The sequence below is a fragment of the Pleurodeles waltl genome, chromosome 1_2, assembly GCF_031143425.1.
Source record: "Pleurodeles waltl isolate 20211129_DDA chromosome 1_2, aPleWal1.hap1.20221129, whole genome shotgun sequence".
Classification (NCBI taxonomy): domain Eukaryota; kingdom Metazoa; phylum Chordata; class Amphibia; order Caudata; family Salamandridae; genus Pleurodeles; species Pleurodeles waltl.
The window spans coordinates 282,878,384-282,896,474 of NC_090437.1; positions in this window are offsets into that span (position 1 = coordinate 282,878,384).

The following is an 18,091-nucleotide window of genomic DNA, read 5'->3' on the forward strand; positions in this document are numbered from 1 at the left end:
AAGTGGCGCTGCACTGAGGGCAGAGCCACTTTCCCCGCACCCCCTATCGCCAACATGTGTGGGCCGTATTTAAAATACGGCGCACCATGACGCAGGGTAGGGGGCAATAGCGGCATTTTACATAACGCTATTGATGTACTCTGCAGGAGTAGCACTACAATATTGCCACTACTCCTGCAGAGTACCAAGGGCTCCATTCTAAAGAATGGAAGCCCCCTTTTAACCCCTGCTCTTGAGCAGGCATTAAAAGTGCCATAAAAAATGGTGCACCATTTTTTCAGCTCCCCTAATGGAGGGACGCCCCCTTTGCATACATTATGCCTGGGTCAGGCATTATGTATCGCAAAGGGTTACAGGGTGGTGCAATGCATGTATTGCGCCACCCTGTAAACACGGCGCAGAGATTTAGGCCTCGTTGGGCCACATTAACGGCATAAATAATAACGTTAATGTGGGGCAACGTGGCAGAAGGGGTCTATAAATATCCCCCTTAATGTCTTAGAAAAGGTGTTTGGAAATGTATTTACTTTTTAAATTTGTTCAAAGTGATTCTTATTTTAGTGCCATTGGTCTTCCTCTGTTTCATCTGTTTTCATTAGCATTGCTACTGCCACAACCAGACTTGTTTTTCCTAGAATACAGTCTATGTAGCATTTAATGGTCGCAGGATAACTTTCTATTCATTGACATCATCGGATTTGACTACATTTTATCAATAAATAGTTTAAAGATTGTATTGTATCTCAGCTACTGGACGCCCTTGGTCATCAAGAAATCAGGAAACAAAGGAGAGGAAGACTGGAATCTGAGCACACACGCAAGGATTTTGAGCCCAGCAAAGGATGACCTCATCCTTCATCCATCTACTTGGTATCCACAATGACCTGACATTTGTAAAGACTGTGAGCATTGGGGAATCAATCAGTGACCTCACAACAAATGTAAAGTTCTGTCCCTAGGTTGTGGCCCCAATGAGGGCCTATGTGCTCTAGAACAATTGTGGTGGTGCCAGGTAACTCTTCTGGTGCCACTTTCCCTCTTTGAACAACCAGGGAAGGTGGGAGGTGGGGATGTGCTTTTCTATTCTCTTAACTTGTATCGTACATGGAAAACCAGGCTGTGGCTGAAATATGGTAAGTGTACCTGCACCAATGATCCATGATATGTTGACAAGGTAGAAAAGGGGGCATGTCTCACATCTTTGCACATGCTCCCCCTTCACACAAATTCATGTATGCTGGAGCCCATTGGAGACCGATCACAGACATTTTCTGCTTCCACCCTGAAAGGCTCTTTTTTTGCAGCTTGAGTGGTCTTTGGGCATATACTCATAATTCAACAGTATTGGATTCTACTACAGAAAATATATTTTGTAGCTCTGTTGCAGCAAGATATTAGGAAACTTAATTTGACAATGACATTTCACATTTTGGTGTTAGTAAAAAGTCTGATGGTTCAATTTCTCACAAATAAATGTTTTTTTGGTTTCCAAAAATACTAATGTAATTTTCCTTTGAGTGTTTTGCCAGTTTGTCACAGAGGACAGAGACCATCTTAAAAAATAGTTGAGGAACTATCAACAGCCGGTGCTAAACGTAATGTTGCACGGACATGGGGAGTCGCCTCCCCGCCACACATAGACGATTGAGAAGCAGACCTAGAATGTTGCCAATGGGCAGCGCAAACAGTATACCTCAGTAGAGGCTATCCTCACTAATGGGAAAAGGTGTGGGGTGGTTGGTGCAGTTACCGGGGCACATGAAAGAGTAAGAATGTTTGGAATGTCAAAAATGAGTTCTCCTTGTGTTTACAATTCTTTTGGGAGGAACTGTTCGCTAAATGCCTGGACATATCGTGCTACGGCAATCGTAATATTTATGCAAATGTTGTGTTCTATGTCAATCGATTTACAACATTTTGCACTGTTTTCTTTACTGCAGTTCTGTCCATTGAGCAACTGTTCAATAATAAGAGTTTAAAAAAAGATAGTTGATGGCTACAGAATGTACAGAGGCACATTTCCTGCTACAGAGATGCTTAGCTCTACAGTAAAAGGGATATTCCATTAAAACTCTAAGAGTATGTTAGAATCACATACCTATCTTCCTATGCCAAACTCCAAAATACGCTAAGAAGCATATGCCCATTGCAATGGGAACCAATAGCGACCACCATGTTTTTCCTATTCATTATCTGAATTCCACTGCAGGCATGTAGAGGGGACACTGTGTTCTTACTTGTTCTCACTTTTTGTTTGATGTGTTTCCCCTCAATGTCACTGGGTGTAGCTTTCCCTTTAAAACCGTGTTTCCGTTGTTTGCCTCTGTCATTCTTTTGGATGCCAATTTAATCTGCTTCATTCCCTGTCCACCCTTGGGCTATGCACTGCTCTGCTCAGCCCAGCTCCTTCTGAGACTACTGGTACACACCCAGTCTCCATTATATTGGGCTCAGAGCATCTAACAATCACCTACCAAATCACTGTTTTCTTTTTCCAGATGCATTGGAGTAAAGATGAGTTTTATATTCTGCTGCCATTCTACTGAGTCAGAAACTGCCAAACTGCAGCAAATACATGGTCACTAGCGAGCACCCTATCCAACACTGACCAGCTACTCATGCACACTGAAAACTCTAAAGCACACATAGGGGGTCATTCAGACCCTGGCGGGTGGCGGGAGCCGCCCACCTGACGGGAACCGCCGAATGACCGCACCGCGGTCAAAAGACCGCGGCGGCCATTCTGTGTTTCCCGCTGGGCTGGCGGGCGACCGCCAGAAGGCCACCCGCCAGCCCAGCGGGAAACCCCTTCCCACGAGGACGCCAGCTCCGAATGGAGCCGGCGTAGTGGAAAGGGTGCGACGGGTGCAGTTGCACCCGTCGCGAATTTCATTGTCTGCAATGCAGACACTGAAATTCTATGTGGGGCCCCCAGGGGCCCCACGACACCCCTCACCGCCATCCTGTTCCTGGTGGTCGGAACCGCCAGGAACAGGATGGCGGTGAGGGGGTCGGAATCCCCCATGGCTTCCTCAGGGCATCGGAAAACCGGCGGGACCTAGCCGGTTTTCCTGTTCTGACCGCGGCCTAACCGCCGCGGTCAGAATGCCCTGCGGGGCACCGCCAGCCTGTTGGCGGTGCTCCTGCCAACCCCGGCTCGGCGGTCCTTGACCGCCGGGGTCGGAATGACCCCCATAGTACCTTAGTTAATCAGAGTAGGCATTGTCTTCTGCAACCAGAAACCACACATTATCTGTCAAGCACATATATTTGTATACTGTTCTCCACTCATAATGTTCTTCACACAGTACCAGCAAACTCTCTTTAAATTACAAGTTAAACCCTAAACATGTTTATCCATCCCTATGTACGTATAAGTACTGTACTATCAAAGCCTATGGGTATTATTTAAAGTTTGGTGGTCGGCACTCTGTTCTACCAGGTCAGCAGATAGATGTACTCTGCTGCCCTGGCAGACTACAGGGCATTAAATTCAGAGGCCCCTGCCAGGCAGATGTAGATTCTTGTGCCTTTATAAGAGCCACAGCTCTACTGAAAGTACACAGGGGCATATTTATCAAGGGTTTTCTGCCACCCTCGTGCCATGCAATAGGGTGCAGTGCATCGCAAAACTTATAGTGAGATTTACCAAGCCATGCAAGGCCAACTTGCATGAACCTGCGTGGCTTGATAAATCTGGAGTAAAGCATTGCAGTGCAAGTTGCTGCCTTGCGCTACTCTGCACCCGGGAGGCATTTAATGGGTGCAGCCTGGGTTTTCCCTTGCATCCACCCATGGATTCTGAAGGATTCCCAGTTATACCATGACTGGTTGATCTGGGAATGTGCCAAAATGCTACGCCTTCCCAGGGGAGGCATAACGAGGTGAAATGTCTTTATTTCTCCTAGTTTTTAGGTCAAGCCTAGGCAGCATGCATATGCTGTCTACAAGACAAGTTGTATTCAGTCTATGGGCTTTAACCACATGCACTATTGTTATTCGTTCAGTGTTGTGCTTGTCTTAAATGCTTCATTTTGAATGCTGCATTTTTCTAAATGTCCCTCATTTGTGTGGTTAGTTCCCTCCCAGGCAATTTCACTAAGAACATTTTTGTTGGTCATCACAGTACATTCATGCTTCCTTCAGTTACAGCATGCGATGCCCCTCCTCTCGTCTGGGCGTTGCAGCCTTAGTGTTCTTTTGGTTGTCCATAGCAATGTGTTCACACCACACCAGTGAAAACTCAGTGTTTAGAAAGGCACCAAAGTGTTCAGGTTTCGTTTGTTCTTGTGCCTCTGATTGGGTATGATGTGTGTTTCCAAGCCACTTTTACCTCCACTGCTCTTTTAGAAATAATTGGCTCTTTGTGCATGTTTTGCACCCTCTGGCATACACACTCTCATTCACTTTCAGTCTTCCTCATTCTAAAGTCCTCTAAACAGTGCTGTAGCTTTGTTCTGGTCTTAGTGGTAAATACTTATTCCTAATCCAATTGGCAGTGGTGCTAGCTGCTTCTCTGGTCCCAGTGGAAGCTCCTCATTCTAAGTCCTCACAGTGCTGCTAGCTGCTTCTCTGGTCCCAGTGGTAATTCCTCATTTTTAGTCCTGTAGACAATGCTGCAGCTGCTTCTCTAGGGCTAGTGGTAATTCCTCATTCTAAGTCCCCTAGGCAGTGTTGCTAGTTGCCTCTCTGGTCCCAATTGTCATTTTTCATTCTTAGCCCTGTAGACAATGCTGAAGCTGCTTCTCTGGTCCCAGTGGTAATTCCTCATTCTAAGTCCTCTAGACAATGCTGCAAGCTGCTTCTCTGGACCGTCAGTAATTTCTCCGTCTAAGGCCTCTAGACAGTGCTGCTAGCTGCCTCTCTGGTCTCAGTGGTAATTCAAAATTCTGAGTCCTCTAGACAGTGCTGCTAGCTACTTCTCTGGTCCCAGTGGTAATTCCTTATTCTATGTCCTCTACACAGTGCTGCAGCTGGTTCTCTGGTCCCAATGGCAATTCCTCATTCTTAGTGCTGTTGTCAATGCTATGGCTGCTTCCCTGTTCCCAGTGGTAATTCCTCAATCTAATTCCTCTAGACAGTGCTGCAACTGCTTCTCTGGTCCCAGTGGTAATTCCTTATTCTTAGAACTCTAGGAATTGCTGCTAGCTATTTCTTTGGTCCCATAGGTAATTCCTCATTCTAAATCCTCTTGACAGTGCTGCTTCTCTGGACCCATCGGTAATTACGCATTCTAAGTGCTGTAGGCTGTGCTGCTTCTCTGGTACCAGCGGCAATTCATCCTTCTAAGACCTATAGACAGTGCTGCTAGCTGCTTCTCTGGTCCTTGTGGTAATTCCCCATTCTATGTCTTGTTGACAATGCTGCATCTGCTTCCCTGGTCCCAGTGGTAATTCCTCATTCTTAGTCCTCTAGAAAGTGATGCAAGCTGCTTCTCTCGTTCCATCGGAAATTCCTCATTTTAAGTCCTCTAGACAGTGCTGCAAGCTCCTTCTCTGGAGCCTTCAGTAAGTACTCATTTTAAGTCCTCTAGACAGTGCTGGTAGCTGCTTCTCTGATCCCAGTGGTAATTTCTCATTCTATGTCATCTAAACAGTGCTGTTAGCTGCTTCTCTGGTCCCTGTGGTAATTTGTCATTTTTAGCCCTATAGACAATTCTGCAGCTGCCTCTCTGGTCCTAGTGGTAATTCCTCATTCTTAGCCCTGTAGACAATCCTGCAGCTGCTTTTCTGGTCCCAGTGGTAGTAAGTCCTCATTCTTAGTCCTCTAGAAATTGCTGCTAGCTGCTGCTCTGGTCCCACCAGTAATTCCTCATTCTAAGTCCAATAGACAATGCTGCAAGCTGATTTTCTGGTCCCATCGGTAATTCATCATTCTAAGTCCTCTAGGAAGTGCTGCTAGCTGATTCTCTGGTCCCAGTGGTAATTCAGCATTCTCAGTCCTCTAGGTAGTGCTGCTAGCTGCTTCTCTGGTCCCATCGGTAATTCCTCATCCTAAGTCCTATAGACAATGCTGATAGCTGCTTTTCTAGTCCTGTAGGTAAATACTCATTCTAAGCCTTGTAGGCAGTGCTGCTGGCTGCTTCTCTGGTTCCAGTGGTAATTCCTCATTCTAAGTCCTCTAACCATTGCTACTAATTGCTTCTCTGATCCCAGTGGTAATTCCTCATTCTTAGACCTGTAGACAATGCTGCAGCTGCTTCTCTGATCCCAGTGGCAGTTCCACATTCTAAATCCCCTAGACAGTGCTGCAGCTGGTTCTCTGGTCAAGTGGTAATTCCTCAGACTTAGTCGTCTTGGAAGTGCTGCTAGCTGCTTCTCTGGTTCCGCTAGCTATTCCTCATTCTAAGTCCTCTAGGAAGTGCTGCAGCTGTGTCTCTGTCGCCTGTGGCCTGTGGTATTTCACCATTTTTAGTCCTCTAGACTGTGCTGCAGCTGCGTCTCTGTTCATACATCAACTACACTCCAAACCAAAATCCATAGGTAAAAGACATTGGCCCTCATCATAACATTGGCAGTGAGTGATAAAGTGGTGGAAATCCAGCGAACAGGCCGGTGGTAATTACCGCCAAATTATGACCATGGCAGTGAGAACTCCCATAGACAGCCAATGTACCACACCATCTGCCAGGCCGTTAACACCACACACGCCGGTGGCCGCCATCAACAGCCAGGTGGAAGACAAGGTACCATCCACCACACATGACACATGACACAGTACACCGCCACAATTTCTGGGGCAGAACCAATGCCATCAAAAGGCTGACAGAAACAAAACACAAAAGGCGAAAGACTCACCTACAGAGACACAGAGAAGACCAACGCCGCCATGGAACCGGAATTGTAAGTCTTCCCGATGCTCTTCTACGCCATGCTCCACCTGGAACACCAGCAAAAAGAACAGTTGATGGACGGAATGTAGAACAAATCAAACATTCACCCCCAGTCACAGATCTGGGTTTAATCCATCCGTTTTTTTGCTCGCCATTCCAGTTTGGACCCAGCCATATGCAATTCAGTCTTGAACCTGTTCGTCATGGGAACAGTCCAGCCCGAACTGCCAGACCAGGTCCTCCCTGGACAAGAAACAAGCATCCTGGGACCGGTTTCGGGGTATCACCCCTCTTCAGCCAGGCTAGCCTAAATCTGGTGGCATAGTGAGCACGGGACACACGTCTGGGCATGCTCTTCTCAAATGCAAGAAGAACAGTTGATGGACGGAATGCAGAACAAATCAAACATATGCCCCCAGTCACAGATATGGGTTTAATCCATCACTTTTTTTGCTCACCATGCCATTCTAGTTTGGACCTAGCCATATGCAAATCAGTCTTGACCCTGTTCCTCATGGGAACAGTCCAGCACGAACAGCCAGACCAGGTCCTCCCTGGACCAGCAACAAGCATTCTGGGACCGGTTTCGGGGTATCACCCCTTTTCAGCCAGGCTAGCTTGAATCTGGTGGCATAGTGAGCATGGGACCCACGTCTGGGCATGCCCTTCCCACTTGGGGTGAGAAATGCAAAAAGAACAGTTGATAGACGGAATGTAGAACAAATCAAACATTCACCCCCAGTCACAGATCTAGGTTTAATCCATCATTTTTTTTTGCTCACCATGCCATTCCAGTTTGGACCTAGCCATATGCAAATCAGTCTTGACCCTGTTCCTCATGGGAACAGTCCAGCCCGAACTGCCAGACCAGGTCCTCCCTGGACCAGCAACAAGCATTCTGGGACAGGTTTCGGGGTATCACCCCTTTTCAGCCAGGCTAGCTTGAATCTGGTGGCATAGTGAGCATGGGACCCACGTCTGGGCATGCCCTTCCAACTTGGGGCGACAAATGCAAAAAAGAACAGTTGATGGATGGAATGTAGAATAAATCAAACATTCATCCCCAGTCACAGATCTGGGTTTAATCCATCAGTTTTTTTGCTCACCATACCATTCCAGTTTGGACCCAGACATATTCAAATCAGTTTTGACGCTGTTCCTCATGGGAACAGTCCAGCCCGAACTGCCAGACCATGTCCTCCCTGGACAAGAAACAGGCATCCTGGGACCAGTTTCGGGATCTCACCCCACTTCAGCCAGGATAGCTTGAATCTGGTGGCATAGTGAGCACGGGACCCACGTTTGGGCCTGCCTTTTCCCCTTGGGGCGACAAATGCAAAAAGAACAGTTGATAGACGGAATGTAGAACAAATCAAATATTCACCCCCAGTCACAGATCTGGGTTTAATCCATCAGTTTTTTTGCTCACCATGCCATTCCAGTTTGGACCTAGCCATATGCAAATCAGTATTGACCCTGCTCCTCATGGGAACAGTCCAGCCCAAACTGCCAGACCAGGTCCTCCCTGAACCAGAAACAAGCATCCTGGGACCGGTTTCGGGGTATCACCCCTCTTCAGCCAGGCTAGCTTGAATCTGGTGGCATAGTGAACACGGGACCCACGTCTGGGCATGCCCTTCCCACTTGAGGAGACAAATGCAAAAAGAACAGTTGATGGACGGAATGTAGAACAAATCAAACATTCACCCCCAGTCACAGATCTGGGTCTAATCCATCAGTTTTTTTGCTCACTATGCCATTCCAGTTTGGACCTAGCCATATGCAAATCAGTCTTGACCCTGTTCCTCGTGGGAACAGTCCAGCCCGAACTGCCAGCCAGGTCTTCCCTGGACCAAAAACAAGCATCCTGGGACCAGTTTTGGGGTATTACCCCTCTTCAGCCAGGCTAGCTTGAATCTGGTGGTATAGTGAGCACGGGACCCCCGTCTGGGCATGCCCTTCCCACTTGGGGCGACAAATGCGAAAACAACAGTTGATGGATGGAATGTAGAACAAATCAAACATTCACCCCCAGTCACAGATCTGGGTTTAATCGATCAGTTTTTTTGCGCACCATGCCATTCTAGTTTGGACCTGGCCATATGCAAATCAGTCTTGACCCTGTTCCTCATGGGAACAGTCCAGCCCGAACTGCCAGACCATGTCCTCCCTGGACCAGAAACAAGTATTCTGGGACAGGTTTCAGGGTATCACCCCTCTTCAGCCAGTCTAGCTTGAATCTGGTGGCATAGTGAGCACGAGACCCACGTCTGGGCATGCCCTTCCCACTTGGGGCGACAAATGCAAAAAGAACAGTTGATGGACGGAATGTAGAACAAATCAAACAATCACAGATCTGGGTTTAATCCATCAGTTTTTTTGCTCACCATGCCATTCCGGTTTGGACCCAGCCATATACATATCAGTCTTGACCCTGTTCCTCGTGGGAAAAGTCCAGCCCAAACTGCCAGACCAGGTCCTCCCTTGACCAGAAACAAGCATTCTGGGAACAGTTTTGGGGTAACACCCCTCTTCAGCCAGGCTAGCTTGAATCTGGTGGCATAGTGAGCATGGGACCTAAGACTGGGCATGCCCTTCCCACTTGGGGCGACAAATGCAAAAAGAACAGTTGATGGACGGAATGTAGAACAAATCAAACATTCACCCCCAGTCACAGACCTGGGTTTAATCCATCAGTTGTTTTGCTCACCATGCCATTCCAGTTTGGACCCAGCCATATGCAAATCAGTCTTGACCCTCTTCCTCACTGGGGGTGAGTGTTTGCATTGTTCAGCACTCCGTCCACCATCCTTTTGTGTTACTAAAGTTACCCCAAGTGGGAAGGGTATGCCCAGACGTGGGTCCCTTGCTCACTGTGCCACTGGTTTCAAGCTAGCCTGGCTGATGAAGGGTGAAACCCTGAAACCGGTCCCAGGCTGCTTGTTTCCAGTCCAGTGAGAACCTGGCTTGGCAGGTTGGGCTGGACTGTTCCCATGAGGCACAGGGTGAAGACTGATTTGCATATAGCTGGGTCCAAACTGGGGTGGCATGGTGAGCAAAAGAACGATGGATTAAACCCAGATCTGTGACTGGGGGTGAGTGTTTGCATTGTTCAGCACTCCGTCCACCATCCTTTTGTGTGACTAAAGTTACCCCAAGTGGGAAGGATATGCCCAGACGTGGGTCCCTTGCTCACTGTGCCACTGGTTTCAAGCTAGCCTGGCTGATGAAGGGTGAAACCCTGAAACCGGTCCCAGGCTGCTTGTTTTCAGTCCAGTGAGAACCTGGCTTGGCAGGTTGGGCTGGACTGTTCCCATGAGGCACAGGGTGAAGACTGATTTGCATATAGCTGGGTCCAAACTGGGGTGGCATGGTGAGCAAAAGAACGATGGATTAAACACAGATCTGTGACTGGGGGTGAGTGTTTGCATTGTTCAGCACTCCGTCCATCATCCTTTTGTGTTACTAAACTTGCCCCAAGTGGGAAGGGTATGCCCAGACATGGGTCCCTTGCTCACTGTGCTGCTGGATTCAAGCAAGCCTGGTTGATGAAGGGTAAAACCCTGAAACCGGTTCCAGGATGCTTGTTTCCGGTCCAGTGAGGACCTGGCTTGGCTGTTCCCATGAGGCACAGGAGCAAGACTGATTTGCATTTAGCTGGGTCCAAACTGGGGTGGCATGGTGAGCAAAAGAACGATGGATTAAACCCAGATCTGTGACTGGGGGTGAGTGTTTGCATTGTTCAGCACTCCGTCCATCATCCTTTTGTGTTACTAAAGTTGCCACCTGGAACTCCAGCACCGACTAAGATGATGACGGTGATTACAGCCGCCTAGCACACAATGGAGGGAGGGAGGAAAAGGAGAGTGACACACACACGCACAACACACAACCAGATGCTGGTGAAAAACAATGGCACGTGACACACAGCAGACTAAGGTACGGACAACAAGAAGACATTAATGAGAATGTATTGAATGTGAAGAGCCACCAAATGAACCAATTGGATAAAAAGGAGATATGTACAAATGTCCACAAAGGGCCAGTGCCCAGTCCAAAGTACAATGGACCCACATGGCCACAGGGCCCAACTTGTCTCCTGACATCATCTGCACAGACCTCTGCAGGGGCATCATTTTGCAAGTGGGCAGGCACCTCAGGGTGATGGAGGTTGGGGAGCACCTCAGCCGAAGTCGGGAACTTGCCCACTGGTTCTGGAGGGGGCTCCATGCCCATTTCTCTGTGCTGGGGAGTGCAAGGTCACAGTCTCTCAGGTGGGTGACATGCCCACTGGTTCTGGAGGGGGCTCCATACCCATTGCTCTGTGCTGGGGAGAGCAAGGTCACAGACTCTCAGGTGGGTGACTTGCCACTGCTTCTGGAGGGGGTTCCATGCTTATTTTTCTGTGCTGGGGAGTGCAAGGTCACAGTCTTTCAGGTGGGTGACTTGTCCACTGCTTCTGGAGGGGGATCCTTGTACAGCAGTCCCAGGAGGGTGGAAGCCATGTCCTCTGCTGAAGATGAGGGCTGCACTGCCTCATCTGGAGGAGAGGGCTGCACTGTGTCAGCAGGTGAAGGTGCCTCCTGGGCAGCCTCTGCTGGAGGTGAGTGCTGCACTGCCTCAGCTGGAGGTTAGGGCTCCGTGACCATTGGCAGTGGTGGTGTCATCCTGCCAACCTCTGCTGGAGGTGAGGGCTTCTTACCCTTCATGGCAGAAGTTGAGGGCCTCTTCTCCTTCATGGCAGGAGGTACGGCCTCCTTCCACCTTCATGGCTGGAGTCGAGGGCTTCTTCCCCTTTATGGCAGGAGCGGCGGTCTCCTTCCCCTTCAAGGCAGGACTCGAGGGCTTCTTCCCCTTCATGGCAGTGGGTGTGGGATCCTTACCCTTCCTGGCTGGTGGAGTGAGATCCTTCACTGTCTTGCCTCCACGACTAGGAGGTGTCCCCACTGTACGCGTGGACTTTTTGGCTGAGGTGCTGGGCTGGATCGTTGGGAAACTGCTCTTAGGGGCAGGACTGGGGAGGGAAGAGGTCAAGTTGAGCTAGGAAAAGCATTTTAGGGACGGTGGGGTGGGAAGAGGGAGGAGGAATGGGAGTGGAGGTTGAGGGAGAGGTTGTTGGAGGAGTACGTCTGCTGGACTTGGGTGCAGGTGCATGGGAAGTGTTCTGATGTGAGGTGGATGGCTGTTGGGTGTCTGAGTGCTTTCATTTGTGACCTTTAAGGGGGGACAGACAGGGTTGGAGAGGACATAGGGGACACATGCATGGATGTTGTGGAGGTGTCTGCTAGTGAGGTATGTGTGCTGCTTGGTTTGGTGATGCTGGTGGTGGATGTTGAAGCAGTGCATGCAGGTGTGAGTGGGGACATGACTGTGAGAGAGGTGGAGAAGGAGGAGGAGGAGGAGACAGTGGAGGCAGTTGATATGGTTATGTCTGCAACTGTCTGGTGTTTGCATGAGTGCTTGTGGGATGAAGTGTGGTGCCTGTGTTTGACTGTGCCACTCTTGTGTGTTGTCTTGGGTGCATGCCCATCTGTATGTGTGTATGGGATGGGTTGTGGTTGAGGAGACAGAGACTGGGAAGTGATAGTTGGAGGGGGGACGGTAGGAACAGGGACAATGGCTGCCATCAGAGAGGAGGCCAGAGCCTGAATCAATCTCTGTTGGGCCACCAATCCACTGTGGATACCCTCCAGGGATGCATTGCATTGCTGCATCTGGTATGCCAGTCCCTGGATGGCATTCACAATGGTTGACTGCTCTACAGAGATGGATCTCAGGAGGTCAATAGCCTCCTCACTCAGGGCAGCTTGGCTGACTGGGACAGGGCCTGCGATGCCTGGGGTGAAGGAGAAGCCCACCCTCCTGGGTGAGAGGGCACGGGCAACTCACTGAGGGGCTACTGGGAGAGCGGTGCTGGTATGGCTGTGGCAGCTGTACCTGCAGCTGGGGTGGTCACAGAGGTGTCCGCCACCACCAGGGAGCTTCCATCGGAGGAGGTATCTGAGTCAGTGTTGTCACTTCCTGTCTCTGCCGTGGTGCTCCCCTCGCACTCTGTCCTACTGGTTCCCTCGGCGTTAGTGGACTCTGCCTCCTGGATCCTGTGGGATGCATCTCCCTCTGTCACGGGTTTCCCATGCTGCCTACAAATCATTGTTGTAACAGCCACTGTACACACCCCCTTGTGGCTTCTGTGATGCCCTCAAGCACCCATCCTTTTCTGGGAAGGCCACCGCCAGTATGAGGGCCATCAGGGGGTTCAGGTTCCGAAGGGCACCCCATCCTCGTTGGGAGGCCATCCCCAGCTGGGCCTCCACGGTCTTCCGTGCCATACGTCTCAGGCCCTCCCACTGTTTCCTGCAGTGGGTGCCCAGCCTGCCATAGACCCCAAGGGTCTGCACGTCCTTGGGGATGGCATGCCACAATCCCTTTTTTTGATGAGTGCTGACCTGCAGAGGCGATACAGACAGGAGGAAACCATTACACATACAATCCAGCCTGTCACACATATGGCCCACCAATCCCGTTTCTTTCACCATTGGCACACACATCGCCCAATGCACACCTTGTATACCACTACGACATCCCCCGATGACATGATGCTTTGCACACACATCTCCATGCATCCTTCCCACACACATCGTGCCCAAAGTGTACTCACCTGTTGGTCTAGAGGCCCATACAGCAGTCCATACTGGGGTAGGACCCCATCCATCAATCGCTCCAACTCCTCCAAAGTGAAGGAAGAGGCCCTTTCCTCGGACACAAGGACCATGGTAGTTTCCAGACACAGATCACAGCATCCCACACATAGTAGGTGTTCTCCTGTTAAAGATCAAGAAACAAGTGAGGATTCAGACAGAAAATGGCAGTTAAGTCTGCAGTGATGTACACCGTTACCGCCGGCACAGATCCCCATTGGCCACTGTACTCCATAAAGCCCCATAGTATTAAATGAGGAATTCACGGCAGTGCAAGACCGCCTTCCGCCACAACACCCAATGTCGGCAGAGTTACTTCACTTCTACTTGTCCCTACATACAGGACAGGCAGTTGCCATTTCATGGTGATGGACAGTGATCAGATTAACCTTTACTGCTTCACTGTCTAGATTTGCATAAACCTTGCCATTCCCACTGTCCCATCCCATAAATGCAACATGTACACTGAGGTGGTGGTTTCATTGTTTAAATTGTAACAGCCCACTTACTCTTGTGTCCCTTAGATACCTACCGCTGCAGATGAATGGGAGAAGAAGAAGAACCCAGGTGTATAGACCCCTTGTGGACTTGGCTACACTGTAGGACAGGCACAGTATACTCACTTATAGACTGGACAGGGCCACAATCACAGAGCTGTGTGCCCAATTGGAGCCTGACCTGATATCAGCAATCCGTCATCCCACTGGGATCTCCCTCTTATGCAAGTACCATCAGTGCTCTATTTCCTGGCAGCTGGTTCTTTCCAAGTGACAGTGGGCTTGGCAGCTGGAATGTAGCAGCCAATGTTTTCAATCAAGCTGGCAAGAGTTGTGTCTGTCCTGGTGAAACACATGTGCAGCTACATTGCTTTCCCCCAGGTGGAAGATTTGAAACCTGTGAAGGCAGGATTCTATGCAATGGGGCATATCCCCAATATTATTGGGGTGATTGATGGTACACATATTGTGTTTGCCCCCCCCCACCAGAATGAACAGGTGTTCAGGAATCAGAAGAGTTTCCACTCACTGAATGTGCAAATGGTGTGCCTGGCAGACCAGTACATCTCCCACATCACTGCCAAGCATCCTGGGTTGGTGATTGACGCCTTCGTCCTGGGGAATAGCAGCATCCCAAATGTGATGGTCCAACTACAGAGACACAGGGTGTGGCTAATAGGTGAGCCAGAGCCCCCACCCATGTATGTCAGTGTATGCCTTCAGGTGTTCTCCCCATAGGATTGTGGAAGACTAAATGTTGTCCCTCAATACTTAAAGGTAACTCTGGCTACCCCAACCTATTGTGGCTCCTCATCCCTGTGAGGAATGCCAGGACAGGGCCTGAGGACCATTATAATTTGACACATGGGCGAACCAGAAGAATAATCAAGCAGACCTTCGGCCTCCTGAAGGCCAGGTTCAGGTGCCTCAGTCTGACAGGTGGATCATTGTGCTACTCACCCGGAAAGGTCTGCCAGATAGTAGTGGCATGCTGCATATTTCACAACCTGCACTCAAACGACATGTGCCTTTTCTGCAGGAGGAAGGACTGGAGATACTCCTGTGGCAGCAGTAGACCCTGAGGACAGTGAGGATGAGGAGACAGAGGATGAGGATGAGGACAACAATTATACCACAATACCTCCAATGACACACAGGTGAGACAGTGGAACTGACCATTACTCTGACTATTGATTTATATGTGTGGCTGTAGCATGATGGCATTCACTTCCTTTGCATCTTAACTTACTGTCACCTATGGCTTCTTATTTGCCAGATGTTGGTGATATGACAGCAATGTCCTGATGTGATCACTACAGACAGTTCAGGTCATTATTTGTATGGTATCACAGTGTTCAGATCATTTGCACTCAATGTGACTGTTTCCACAAATGCACACTCAGTTTGTGTTCAAGGGTGTTTATTGTAGTGCAAATAAGTGACTGAAAATGCAATGGAATGGGGTGATGGTGGAGTAAAGTCCAGGGTATTTTTCCAGTCTGTTTGTAGCACAGGTCCAGTGTCCTAGGGGCTATAGGAAGGGGAGCAAAGGCAGTTCAAAGTGGACATGGTGACACCACGGGGACAGTCAGAAGAGTCTCATTTCCTGGCGGTGGTCTTGGTCTTGGCAAGTGTCCCTGGCGTCTGTATGGTTCACAGGGGTGGTTCACCTTCTTCATGGGGAGGGGTGCTGGTGGCCTATGGGTCCTGTGGTGGGGCCTCCTGTCCCCTAGCTGCAGCGGATGTGGTGGGCTGGTCGATAGACTGGCTAGTGGTAGAGGCCCACTGCTGTGCAGTCCATTCCCTCAAGATGTTGGCCATGTCTGCCAGCATCCCTGCTATGGAGATCATGGTGGCGCTGAGGGCCTGCAATTCCTCCCTGATCTCCTGATGGTGTTCCACCTGCAGCTGCTTGTTCTCCTGCATGCTGTTCAGGATCTGTCCCATCGTGTCCTGGGATTGTTGGTAGGCACCCAGGACGTTTGTGAGTGCCTCCTGGAAAGTCGGTTCCCTGGGCCTGTCCTCCCCCGGCACATGACGGCCCTCCCAGTGTCCAAATGGCCCTGTCCCCTGAACGGTGTGCCCACTGCCACTGACCCCAGGTCCCTGATTGTCTTGAGTATGAGGTGTGGACTGGGGTCCCTGTACAGGTGGGCACATTGCTGATTGACATGTCCGGGGTAAAGGGATGGGAGATGCAGGGTTGGCGCTGTGGTGTGGGTAACTGATGGGGGAAGCTCTGTGGTGCACTGTGTGTAGGCTGGGGTGACCGACTGACCAGTGGTCCCTGATGGGCCAGGTTGTTGAGCCAGTTCCTGAAGTCCAGAGTTACTGTCATCACTGGGGGCATCTTCTGTTGGGGACTGGATAGTCGTGGCACCTCCTCTCCACTTAGATTGGCTAGGGCACCTGTGGGGATGTAAGTAGTGTAGTATGCTTCATGCCTGTGACATATTGTACACCCCTATCTTCCCCTCTATCATTGCTGTTGCCCTGTCACATTTGTTAGTGTATGGTGGTGTATTATGTGCTTGTTAGTTCTCCATGCTGTGCATGCTTTGGTGATGGGTGTCCATGCAGGTCTGGGAGGGCGTTCCATGCATTTGTATGGCATGCAGGGCTTGGCATTGGGGTTAGTCATATGTGTAGATGCTGTGTGTGGAATGGAGTGGAGTGATGGGAGTGAGGGTGAAGGTTTGAGATGGCATGCAGGGATGGGGGTGTTAAGTGGTAAATGTTCACTTACCAGTGTCCAGTCCTCCGGCTACTCCAGTGAGTTCCTCAGGATTCAGTAATGCCAAGACTTGCTCCTCCCAAGCTGTGAGTTGTGGGGGAGGAGGTGGGGATCCACCGCCAGTCCTCTGTATGGCGATCTAGTGCCTTGCTGCCATGGAACTTACCTTCCCCCGTAGGTCATTCCTGATGTTATCCCTTGTTCTTGGATGCTGTCCCATGGAGTTCACCCTGTCCATATCTGTGAAATGGGGGTGCCTTTGTGGAGCAATGGGTGTTGTGTGGTGTGTGTAGGTGTGTGGGTGTTGGCTAGTGTGATTTGGTGTGCATTGTGGAACGTGTGAGGGATGTTTGGGGGTGTGTGTAGTTGTCGCAGTTGTCTTGATGTCCTGATGGCAATGATTTGTATTCGTAAAGGGTTGTGGGTAATGTGGGTAATGTGGGTGTGTGTTTTATAGTGTGTGAGTGGGTGTTTGTGGTGTGTGTATGGGTGTCAGGTGTGTGTTGTTTGAATTGGCCAATGTTGTGTAGTTTACTATTTAGCTGTCCATTCTGAACGTGGCAGTGTGTACCGCCAATGGTTTACTGCCATTGAATGTCCGTCGTGGTGATTCGTGGGTCATGATTTGGTGGGTGTTGTTTTGTTGGCGTAACAGTATGGGCATTGGTACCGACAGTTTAACGCTGACCTTTGGGCTGGCGGATTTGTGTATGTGGCTGTATTCTGTCGGTTTGGTGTGTGTGGGTCATAATACGCCGAACGTATATTTGCCACCGCAGCGGTATGTTGGTGGCCATCAGCATGGCAGTAAGCGGGATTTACCGCTAATGTCATAATGAGGGCCATTGTCATTTACAACACCAATAGATCTAACTCTCACAAATGCAAGACCTATTGCATTCCAAATGCTTGTTTCCCTCTTTCTACAGTTGCTACATTTTCCAGCAAACGTAGAAAGAAGAAAAAGCCTTAGAGTATTGTTTGTGTGAAGGAAGGTGCGCCTTCCGGCACAAAAACAATCTTGCCTGTAACACAGGGACCCTTGCATCATGGAACAAAGGTACCTCCATTGAACCTATGCAGCAGTTTGTTCACCAGGACAGGCAGAGAGTAGGAATGCACAATATCTTGATAGATATACAGCACATTCCTGCCCTCTCCCTTTCACGCAGCGCAATGCAGCAAGGTGTCTTGCTGTGTTGCATGAAATAATGATAAATATGCCCCTGAAAATTTGCTGAGTGGATGTCATGTTCAAGGTGCCTGAATGGCAAAGCTTTTTTCACAAAGAGAAACTCTCAAAGCAGGAGTGTGTTGTTGAAAAACAAAC